At 47.9% G+C, this 12,376-nt stretch overlaps 1 protein-coding gene across 1 annotated transcript in view; it reads left to right on the forward strand.

Moving 5' to 3' along the window:
- Positions 1-12,376, forward strand: part of LOC135507938 (alpha-(1,6)-fucosyltransferase-like) — a 113,872-nt gene that overhangs the window by 35,285 nt on the left and 66,211 nt on the right. Inside the window, 1 exon segment of the mRNA XM_064927744.1 lies at positions 11,045-11,098. The gene's annotated coding sequence lies outside the window, so the exon portion shown is untranslated.

Consider the following 12,376-nt stretch of genomic DNA (forward strand, 5'->3'; position numbering starts at 1 on the left):
TAGTTAGTGGGGTGTGCGCTAATAGCGTTTCAAAAGTCACTCGCTCAGAGACTTGGAGTAGTTGTTTAATTTGCTCTGCATGGGTAACACTGCTTCAAGGGTGGCTGTTGTCGATGGGTTCCTGGTTCCAGCCCAGGTAGGGGCGAGGAGAGGGACGGAAGCTATACTATTACACTGGCAATACTAAAGTGCCTATAACAACATCCAATAGTCAAATGTATATGAAATACAAATGGTATAGAGAGAAATAGTCCTATAATTCCTATAATAACTACAACCTAAAACTTCTTACCTGGGAATATTGAAGACTCATGTTAAAAGGAACCACCAGCTTTCATATGTTCTCATGTTCTGAGCAAGGAACTTAAACGTTAGCTTTCTTTCATGGCATATATTGCACTTTTAATTTCTTCTCCAACACTTTGTTTTTGCATTATTTAAACCAAATTGAACATGTTTCATTATTTATTTGAGGCTAAATTGATTTTCTTTATGTATTATATTAAGTTAAAATAAGTGTTCATTCAGTGTTGTTGTAATTGTCATTGTTACAAATAAAAAATTGGCCGATTAATCGGCGTTGAAAAATCATAATCGGTCGACCTCTATTAGAGAGTGGAGGGTTTAACAGAGTGTACTGTAGGTTTTAAATCCTCCTCGAAAGTAACAGAGTGATGACGCCCTGAGAGAGAGAGAGAGCGAGAGAGAGACAGAGTCTCCTGGCACAGGGGGCAGTGTACTGATGAGTTGTGGATGGCACAGTGGTGGCATGGTGTGGCCATGAGGGCTTTACTGTGATCCCACACTGATCCTCTACCCTGGTGCACACACACACACACACACACACACACACACACACACACACACACAGAACTTGTCTGTCTGCCAGCTTCCACAGCTCTGCTCCACTCAGCTCTCCACTCAGCTAAGCTAAAGCATCTCTGGCAAAAACACTCTTGTCTTCTTAATAGGGGAGGAATTGCCTTCAAACCAATGAGAGTTTCCAAGTCGCTGGGTTGCTACTTGAGTCTCTGCCCAGAAGCCAATGAGAACCATCTGTCACACAAAAACCCTTGTTGATACACAGCACACACACACACACACACACACACACACACACACACACACAGTGCATTCGGAAAGTATTCGGACCCATTCCCTTATTATCACATTTTGTTATGTCACAACGGTGCTTTCAAATGGATTCAAGAAAAATGTTCCTCATCACTCTACACACAATACCCCATAATGACAAAGTGAAAACAGTTTTTTAGACATTTTTGCAAATATATTAAAAATAAAAAACAGAAATACATTATTTACATAGGTATTCAGACCCTTTGCTATCAGACTTGAAATTGATTTCAAGTGCATCCTGTTTCCATTGACCATCCTTAAGATGTTTCTACAACTTGATTGGAGTCCACCTGTGATAAATTCAATTGATTGGACATGATTTGGAAAGAAACACACCTATCTATATAAGATCCCACAGAGTATGTCAGAGCAAAAACTAAGCCTTTAGGTCGAAGGAATTGTCTGTAGAGCCCCGAGACAGAATTGTGTTGAGGCACAGATCTGGGGAAGGGTACCAAAAAATATCTGCAGCATTGAAGGTTCCCAAGAACACAGTGAACATCGTTCTTGAATAGAAGTTTGGAACCACCAAGACTTTTCCTAGAGCTGGTCGACCTGGCCAAACTGAGCAATTGATGGAGAAGGGCCTTGGTCAGGGAGGTGACCAAGAACCCGATGGTTACTCTGTCAGAGCTCTAGAGTTCCTCTGGAGATGGGATAACCTTTCAGAAGGACAACCATCTCTGCAGCACTCCACCAATCAGGCCTTTATGGTAGAATGGCCAGATGGAAGACCCTCTTCAGTAAAAGGCACATTACAGCCCACTTGGAGTTTGCCAAAAGGCACCTAAAGGTCTCTCAGACCATGAGAAACCAGATTCTCTGGTCTGATGACACCAAGATTGAATAATTTGGCCTGAATTCCAAGTGTCACGTCTGGAGGAAACCTGGCACCATCCCTGTAGTGAAGCATGGTGGTGGCACCATCATGGGAGACTAGTCAGGATCAAGGGAATGATGAACGGTGCAAATTACTGAGAGATCCTTGATGAAAATCTGCTCCAGAGTGCTCAGGACCTCAGACAGTGGTGAAGGTTCACCTTCCAACAGGACAATGACTCTAAGCACACAGCCAAGACAATGCAGGTCCTGACAAGTTTCTGAATGTGTCCTTGAGTGGCCCAGCCAGAGCCCGGACTTGAACCCGATGGAACATCTGTGGAGAGACCTGAAAATAGCTGTGCAGCAACACTCCCCATCCAACCTGACAGAGCTTGAGTGGATCTGCAATACAGGTGTGCCAAACTTGTAGTGTCATACCAAAGACTCGTGGCTGTCATCGCTGCCAAACGTGCTTCAACAAAGTACTGAATAAAGGGTCTAAATACTTCTGTAAATGTAATATTTCCGTTTTCTTTTTTCTGCATTTGTAAAAAATTCTAAAAAACAGTTTTTGCTTTGTAATTATTGGGTATTGATGAAGAAAAAAAACAATTGAATCCCTTTTAGAATAAGGCTATAATGTAAAAATAAATGGGGAAAAAGTTAAGGGGTCTGAATACTCTCTGGATGCACAGTAGATACACACACCCACACGTTAAGACCCCCCCCCCCCACACACACACACACACACACACAACCACACCCACTAACAAAAATACCCATCACGGTCAAAAACAGGTTATCTGGTGCTATTGTCAGGGTTTTCTAGGCCTTTTCTAGGCATTTTTTAATGACATTTTATTTGAATTTTTACTTCATTTTTACCATAGTTGTAGTTCTTTTCAGCTTTCATCTCTTCAGTTTGTTTTGTAAAGAGAAGGGTTAATACTGACTAGAAAAAATTATCCAGATACAAAAATCTAGCTAGCTCGGCCAGCCATTGGCTAGGCCTTCAGAAGCTGGACAGAATGTCTCTGCTATTCAACAATATTAGAGCAGAATTTTGGAGTGACATTTCAACCTTTTACATTTTTTTTATGACAACACTTCACTACTGAGAGCACAATATGTAATGCTGTGCCTTTCCCATGCTAACGCTAGCAACGTTAGCTAGCTTGTGTTGTAGTAGTGTGACAACGGGGACGGCGGCTGCGGCAGCTGTTATCAGCTTCAAGGCAGATGTTGCTAATAGTGATGCTAACTTTAGAGCCCTGGTTAGTGTGATGAAAGTAGGCATATGTCACGCGTCACTATTTTACCGGAGAGGCATTTGAACTTAAAGCATTTTTTGTCAAAATGTATTTTTTTGGCAAAAATGCCTTCTGGAACATGTGAACTTTCATGTGCCTTAATAACAAACGTGTACGCCATCTGTAAATACCAATAAAATGTATAAATTACAAGCCTAGTTGATTTAGCCATGGAAAAAGACAGGAACTTTCCCACTGGCCATCACGGCTGAGATAATGGATGGACTAGACATACAGAGAGATGAGTTCGGATTGGATGACACTGTTATGCTAGCAGATTGGCACCAGAGGGGATATCTAGCATGGTCGACAGGCGACGCTTGTGCTCTCACTCTCCCACTGTGTGTGTGTGTGTGTGTGTGTGTGTGTGTAAGCGTGTGCGTGCATTCGTCTCTCGATCTACCACTCTCCTGCATATTCTGGAGCTGATGAGACAATCGAGGCATCTGTTCCAGGCTACGAGACAGATCTGCTTGATTTCTATTTCTCATTTGCGTGTTTTAGATTTAAGTACAGTGTTACTAATAATAGATGGCTGAGATTTGCACTGGCTACCATCCTGTAGGTCTATAGTGAAGATCAAAGAGCTGTCGAGTTCAGATGTACAGTATTAGAGCATATATAAAGGAAGCCCCTGCTCACATAGGTAAAAGTGACATGGGATTGGTTTCTTTTTAGTGTATTATTAAAGGAGAGTACATGTTCAACAAGTCCTTGGCCCCGAAGTAAAAGGCCACTTGGCATCAGTGGACTATTTTCTTTTTAGTATATCATACCGCTCCCTCTCTCTCCCATCTCTCTCCGTGTTATTCAGTCCCAAGGGCATAGCTGTCCTCAAACCACAAGTGTTGCCTTTTTTAAGTTAGGGAGCGCCACTTTATCTCATTGAATTGGAAGTCCTATTCAAATTAGGCCTTTGCTTTACAAAACAATCTTCACAGAGATGGCTGGAGTTGACCGTAACATTAGCTGCTTTCTATCTGTGTGTGAACTGTGAGTGTACCTCAAATGCGTGCAAAGGTATGTGTGTGTGTGTGTGTGTGTGTGTGTGTGTGTGTGTGTGTGTGTGTGTGTGTGTGTGTGTGTGTGTGTGTGTTTATGTGTTTATGTGTTTATGTGTTTATGTGTTTATGCACCCGCACATGCGTTTGCTATTGTTTCCCCTATATTCATTCCCGCCAATGAAATCGTTGCCGCCACACACACACACCAAAATCCCATTCGACATTGAAATAACTCAAACTTTAATCGAAACTATGTTGAAATTAGAAGGGACCGACATTCATAGTCTCTTCGCTCAGTGCAGCTTGCTAACAGTTATTGAAACGAAAGCTCGACAGTCAGAGAGCATCAAATGCCAAAAGCAATGGACAGAGGACTATTTTTTTGCTTATTTTCACGTCAAGGAAATACAATCAATTTTAAGGATCCGGCCCGCAGGGCAAAATGAGTTTGACTCCCCTGGGGCAGAGCAAGAGCGCAGTGAAAGGAGAGAGGAGCAGCAGAGCATCATTTTATTTTCATGCATTTTGAAGTAGAATGCCCTATTAAAAAGCCACCAGAAGTGACCTTCTCATAGTCGTTATACAACCCCCCCCCCCCCCGCTACCTTAGCCAAGGCTGAAAAAAATCCTAGGGGAAACACTGCATGTGCGTGCATGCGTGTGTGCAATTAGTGTTTACAATCCCTATGCTCTTTTACAGAGGTGAAGACAAGGGTCCCAGTGGCTCTGAAGACTCACCTATTATCATACTGCATGAAGACTCACAGGTCTATTATAACTGTACTGCATGCAGATTCTAGTAAAAGGCTCCAGCTCTCATCTCTGGTCGTACTCATCCTCCTGGCCTCTTGGGGGACACAGACTTCTCGTTCTCTTTAGTCAGCGGAAACAGAAGAAGATGGAAATATTCCTGCATTGTTGTATTTTTAAAAAGGCCCAGTGCTCTGCTTTATATTGTATTACATGCATTATAGGGTTTATTCTCAGTTGTGTGGTTCTCCTTAGCTCTGTCAGCGTGCTTGGGTTGGGTTGGGGAGCAAAGGGCAACAGAGTGTGGGATTGGGAGTGAACGTGTTTTGTGGGGTTTTAATTTAAGGGGACGGTTAGGCTTAAGGTTAAGGTTAGGGTTAGGCTTAAGGTTAAGGTTAGGGTTAGGCTTAAAATCTGATTTTTCAGAAGAGAAATTGTAGAAATAGGTAGGGTTTAGCCATAATTATGACTTTGTGGCTGTGGTACAGTAACTAGTGACGACCGTGTTACTGTGAAATAAAACAATTTGCAGGCAGGCACTATGTCCATGTGTATGTACTTGTGTTAGTGTACTGTGTGAGTGTAACTTTCAGAGAACGTCGTCAGTTGTACTGGCTGGTAATAAGTCGTTATCTTTGTGGTTGGGTTCTCTTTTCTCTCTGACATGACACACTTCTTCTAGCGCTTCCTCTTTCCTTTGAACAGCGTGCTTCCTGACTTGAAATGTGCGCGTCTCCTTTTAGAGAAGTACATCTGTCTCTTTCTGTCTATCGGCAGGCAGCCATGCACTGCAGGGGATCGCTTCTCCAAACTGAAATATGGTTCCTTTGCTTCAAACCCACGTCCCTCCTCCCCTTCCTCCCTCTGTCCTCTCCCTCGGCCCTCTGGTAGGTAAACCCACCCATATATCCCATCGGCTGAATACAAAGGGTGAGAGGGTGCGAGACGAGTGTCAGTCTTTTCCCCTCCAGCCTCAGAGGAACAGAACATAAGAGAAGAGGCAGAGAAGTGGGAGAGGTGAGGTTGGGGAGAGAGGGAGAGGTGAGGTTGGGGAGAGAGGGAGAGGTGAGGTTGGGGAGAGAGGGAGAGGTGAGGTTGGGGAGAGAGGGAGAGGTGAGGTTGGGGAGAGAGGGAGAGGTGAGGTTGGGGAGAGAGGGAGAGGTGAGGTTGGGGAGAGAGGGAGAGGTGAGGTTGGGGAGAGAGGGAGAGGTGAGGTTGGGGAGAGAGGGAGAGGTGAGGTTGGGGAGAGAGGGAGAGGTGAGGTTGGGGAGAGAGGGAGAGGTGAGGTTGGGGAGAGAGGGAGAGGTGAGGTTGGGGAGAGAGGGAGAGGTGAGGTTGGGGAGAGAGGGAGAGGTGAGGTTGGGGAGAGAGGGAGAGGTGAGGTTGGGGAGAGAGGGAGAGCAGAGGTAAGGTTGGGGAGAGAGGGGGAGCAGATGTGATGTTGGGGAGAGAGGGAGAGCAGATGTGATGTTGGGGAGAGAGGGAGAGCAGATGTGATGTTGGGGAGAGAGGGAGAGCAGATGTGATGTTGGGGAGAGAGGGAGAGCAGATGTGATGTTGGGGAGAGCGGGAGAGCAGAGGTGATGTTGGGGAGAGAGGGAGAGCAGATGTGATGTTGGGGAGAGAGGGAGAGCAGATGTGATGTTGGGGAGAGCGGGAGAGCAGAGGTGATGTTGGGGGGAGAGCAGAGGTGAGGTTGGGGAGAGAGGGAGAGCAGAGTTGATGTTGGGCAGAGAGGGAGAGCAAAGGTGAGGTTGGGGAGAGGGAGAGCAGAGGTGAGGTTGGGGAGAGGGAGAGCAGAGGTGAGGTTGGGGAGAGAGGGAGAGCAGAGGTGAGGTTGGGGAGAGAGGGAGAGCAGAGGTGAGGTTGGGGAGAGAGGGAGAGTATAGGTGAGGTTGGGGAGAGAGGGAGAGCAGAGGTGATGTTGGGGAGAGCAGAGGTGATGTTGGGGAGAGCAGAGGTGATGTTGGGGAGAGCAGAGGTGATGATGGGGAGAGAGGGAGAGCAGAGGTGATGTTGGGGGAGAGGGAGAGCAGAGGTGAGGTTGGGGAGAGAGGGAGAGCAGAGGTGATGTTGGGGGGAGAGGGAGAGCAGAGGTGAGGTTGGGGAGAGAGGGAGAGCAGAGGTGAGGTTGGGGAGAGAGGGAGAGCAGAGGTGAGGTTGGGGAGAGAGGGAGAGCAGAGGTGAGGTTGGGGAGAGAGGGAGAGCAGAGGTGAGGTTGGGGAGAGAGGGAGAGCAGAGGTGAGGTTGGGGAGAGAGGGAGAGCAGAGGTGAGGTTGGGGAGAGAGGGAGAGCAGAGATGAGGTTGGGGAGAGAGGGAGAGCAGAGGTGAGGTTGGGGAGAGAGGGAGAGCAGAGGTGAGGTTGGGGAGAGAGGGAGAGCAGAGGTGAGGTTGGGGAGAGAGGGAGAGCAGAGGTGAGGTTGGGGAGAGAGGGAGAGCAGAGGTGAGGTTGGGGAGAGAGGGAGAGCAGAGGTGAGGTTGGGGAGAGAGGGAGAGCAGAGGTGAGGTTGGGGAGGGAAGGAGAGCAGAGGTGAGGTTGGGGAGAGCGGGAGAGCAGATGTGATGTTGGGGAGAGCGGGAGAGCAGAGGCGAGGTTGGGGAGAGCGGGAGAGCAGAGGCGAGGTTGGGGAGAGCGGGAGAGGCGACTTTGGGGAGAGCGGGAGAGGCGAGGTTGGGGAGAGCGGGAGAGGTGAGGTTGGGGAGAGCGGGAGAGGTGAGGTTGGGGAGAGCGGGAGAGGTGAGGTTGGGGAGAGCGGGAGAGGTGAGGTTGGGGAGAGCGGGAGAGTATAGGTGAGGTTGGGAAGAGCGGGAGAGTATAGGTGAGGTTGGGAAGAGCGGGAGAGTATAGGTGAGGTTGGGAAGAGCGGGAGAGTATAGGTGAGGTTGGGGAGAGCGGGAGAGTATAGGTGAGGTTGGGGAGAGCGGGAGAGTATAGGTGAGGTTGGGGAGAGCGGGAGAGTATAGGTGAGGTTGGGGAGAGCGGGAGAGTATAGGTGAGGTTGGGGAGAGCGGGAGAGTATAGGTGAGGTTGGGGAGAGAGGGAGAGCAGAGGTGAGGCTGGGGAGAGCGGGAGAGCAGAGGTGAGGTTGGGGAGAGCGGGAGAGGTGAGGTGGGATGAGAGAGAGGTGGTGCAGTGACACATACACAGCCCTGCCTGCCAACGTTTCCCTCCCTGCTGCTTTTGACCCCTCCCGGAGGATCATCCATCCAGAAACATCCATCTGTGCCTTTCTCCCCAAAGGGAAAAGAGGTGTGTGTGTGTGTGTGTGTGTGTGTGTGTGTGTGTGTGTGTGTGTGTGTGTGTGTGTGTGTGTGTGTGTGTGTGTGTGTTTTCAGCATAACCAGCTCAGTTCTGAGCTGAGGGATACACTGCAGCACTATATAGGAGACTTGGCACCGTGGCCCATACATTGTACATGTACTGTAAGCCTTTATGGATGGAGACATACACACACACACTGTTATATAAGGTGCTAATCTCCAGCTGCAGCTCATGTCACTGAGGCCATTCCAGCTGTGCTTCTGGAGCTGGGTCACCTGACCCTGTCCTCACCATTTCCTATCACTGAAGACCAATGAGAGTCAAGGTAATACACTCAGGAGCCTCCGCCGAGAGTTACAGAGGATTTGGTAACTGCTGTGCAGGACAGTGTCTCGTAATAAATACTCTGCTTTCAGCATGACTCGACTTTCTACACTGGCGTTCTACTTTCTGTGACTTTCTCAACTATTCAAGTCGTACGACACTACTTGATGACTCCAGTATGGGAGTATACTTTAGCTGGGCTCGCCGAGACAGACACAACGTGGTTTGCTGGTGAATACCACTACAAAGGAAGTGATCCAACATGCCCTGACACACGACGGTGGCTTGAGAAGCGTCAGTCCTCTATTCACTGCAATACAACCACAATCAATCCGTGCACAGCTAGGACATTTGATGTATGCGGTACAGTACAGAACAGGACAGTTTGTATGGTATCATAAAGCAAACAGACTAAGGCTGAGTAGCTGGGATTGTAGGAGAATGAATGAATAACCCCCCCAGCTGTAAGAGCATGGTGTCTTTCTCTCTCTCACACACACACACACACACACACACACACACACACACACACACACACACACACACACACACACACACACACACACACACACACACACACACATACACATTGTTTATTTGATCTGGATTAAAGATCTAATCAAATGTTCTGCTGTGGCTCTGGGAAGACTACCGAGTGTTAGACCTGGCAACATGTCTGGGAGCGTTGGCCTGTCTAGAAACGCATGGATGTGGAGAGGCTGGGAGAAAATGACTAAGGATGCCCCTAGTGGAGAGGTCAAACTATGCTGCGATGCGTCTTGGGCTGATTTCCCAGACGGTTGAGATGATTTGTCGTCCTGGAGGTAGGCTTAATCCGGGTTATTAGAAACCTAGTAAATAATCAACCGTTTTGACACTTGACATTCCGATCGGAATTACAATGGTGGAGAGAGGGATAGAGATGTAACTAGCATGTGACCTCTTTAGTACCTTCCTCTGGTCTAGAGGTAGTGATGAAGAGAGTTCAATACCTGCACATACAGCTAAGCGATGCGTTGATCGTTGCATCTCTCAGGGAAGTCCACTGGGTAGATTGCGTATCTATCTGTTTTCTATCCTGAGGGCTGATTGGTTGGCCTGTTACACGTGATGGTCTCAGAAGCCAGGATAATTAGGATTGATTTCTGAGAAAGCTCCATTTGTCCTGCTGCCCCTCCAGCTAAAGCTCTCTGTTGAAATATTGAAACCAGTGCTGCTGAGCCGCTGCTGCCGAGGTGTGTTTGTGTGTTTGTTTGTTTGTTTGTTTGTTCCATCTGAGGCTCTTTTAATAAAACAAAGACGAATCTCTGGTCGCGCTCTTTCATCTGATATGTTTGTGTGTGTGTCTGTGTGTCTGTGTGTGTGTGTGTGTGGCTCGACTGCCTTACCCAATTCCCTTGGACCTCAATGATCCTACATTCTAGATTCCTTTGTTTTTCTCGGTAAGGCCGGTGAATTATATGGCAGCGCCCGTTGCTCTGGGGGAGATTGGACTTGTGGTGACTGATGATTTCGTTTTGGAACCTTGCATGTTTTTCAGGGGAAAAGCCATGTTGAAAAGAAAATGTGTATTATCGATCGGCAAAGTAAATTAGAGTGGTGTGGTTTGGTAAGATAGAAACCTTTTAATGTAAACGTGGAACCGTTTTCCTATCAATGGATGCTGAAATGAATCTCTGCGGCTCGATCCAGCTAAGGTCATTTCAGAGCAGGCTGCTGCGGCATTCCTTGAGCTTTGTGTGTGTGTGTGTGTGTGTGTGTGTGTGTGTGTGTGTGTGTGTGTGTGTGTGTGTGTGTGTGTGTGTGTGTGTGTGTGTGTGTGTGTGTGTGTGTGTGTGTGTGTGTGTGTGTGTGTGTGTGTGTGTGTGTGTGTGTTTTGCTGTCTTCCTGCATGTGATTGTGTGGGGGGGTACGTGTGTGTGTGTGTGTGTGTGTGTTTGCATGCGTACATCATTCATTAGACACAGAGTCTTGCTTAATGGGCTCCAATTACGTCTGACGCTTCCATCCATCCTGGGCCTGGCCCTGTCGCCACGGCAGCAGTAGAGTGTGGGTGTCACTGCTCTCAGCCGTCACCATGGATTATGGGATGGATGTGCAGCCAGGGAGGGTCTGGTGCTGAATACACAAACGCACACACACACACACACACACACACACACACACTGCTGCTGCTGCCACTGCAGTTCCTGCCTGGCACCTAGTTCAGCCTCCTTCAACACTTCACTCAGTGGAGTTGACACTGATGTCCCATAGCTGTACAAACGACACACACACACACACACACACACACACACACACACTCCTGACCTGATAAATATCCTTGAAGGAAATGACAAATGACCAACGTCTAAAGCATCGTTCTTCCTGACTAAAATAATGGTGGATATTTACTTCAGCTGTGTGATATTGTTTTCTCTCTCTTTTCGAAAAGAAAGAAGTTGCCCTCTGAAGTCCGTTGTGAGTGGTCTGTGAGGCGTGTGTTAAGGTAAACTGGAGGGGATGGTGGGCTATGGGATGGGTAGACTAAGACGGGTGTTTGGTATTAAGTTAAAGGATTAACAATCATTTGGCTACGCAGCCAACTTTATGGGTGTATATTAACTTCTCGTGTGTGTTGTGTGTTTATGAGCACTGGGCGTACAGCATGGGTGTTCTTATTGGGTTCCACAATGCAGCTGCACAGAAGTTTCTAGAAACTTTTACTGGCTGTGTGACGTCTGTGTACTGAGCTGGCTTGGATGGACGGAGCTAACTGGGGGGGGGGGGGGCTAGTCAGTTGTACAACTGAATGCATTCATTGGATATGTGTCTTCCGCATTTAACCCCAAACCCCTCTGAATCAGAGAGTTGTGGCATCCACCGGGAACAGTGAATCAACTGCCTTGCTCCGGGGGCAGAACGGCAGAGTTTTACCTGGCTGTTGTGTTGTCCTGTCCTGGCCGGTGCTAGTGTAGGTTGGGTCGCCCTCTCACGAATGAGAAGCATTGCTGTGACCACGAGGAGGCCTCAGCCTTGCAGCAGCACCCCCAGCCAGAAAGCCAGGCAGAAACAGACTACTGACTGCATCAAGTCAAGCAGAAAGATTAGAACGAGAAACAGGCAGCAGCCCAAGTGCAGTTCATCTCCTCCTAAATGTGTCGTCTTTTACTGTGCCAACTGGAGCATGACAAGCAGCAACTCAAGAGACACACACCCCAACCCCGTCCCCATACACACACCATTATAACATCATGTGTCGCGATGCCATTCCCATCCCCAGGCCTGTCTCTGTCATCTCCCTCAAGTCACCAGGGTTGGGGGTGGTGATTCGGGGGGGGGGGGGGTAGGATATTATTCAGACATAACCATGACACAACTCTCTCCATCTCTCCACAAATAACAGGGTGAAGTCACGTTTCACACCTTCCACTTGTTGAATGACAAAGCTTATGAAGTCAGCCACAAAAATGTATTAGTATTCAGATTGCCGCAGCACTATGAATTGTTCATGTTTTCATCGATGGGGGGGAATGTGATGTGCGCGTCAGAGGAGGCTGGTGGGAGGAGCTATAGGAGGACGGGCCCATTGTAATGGCTGGAACGGAGTCAAACATGTGGTTTCCATATGTTTGATACCCTGCCCTATATTCCATTCCAGCCACTACAATGAGCCCGTCCTCCTATAGTACCTCCCACCAGCCTCCTCTGGTGCACGTTTGAGCTCCCACCTCTGGACATTAAGGGTGGCGAGAGAGAGTGTGTGTGTAATTATTTCTCACTCTCT

This window comes from Oncorhynchus masou, chromosome 21, assembly GCF_036934945.1.
Source record: "Oncorhynchus masou masou isolate Uvic2021 chromosome 21, UVic_Omas_1.1, whole genome shotgun sequence".
NCBI classification, from domain to species: Eukaryota; Metazoa; Chordata; class Actinopteri; order Salmoniformes; family Salmonidae; genus Oncorhynchus; species Oncorhynchus masou.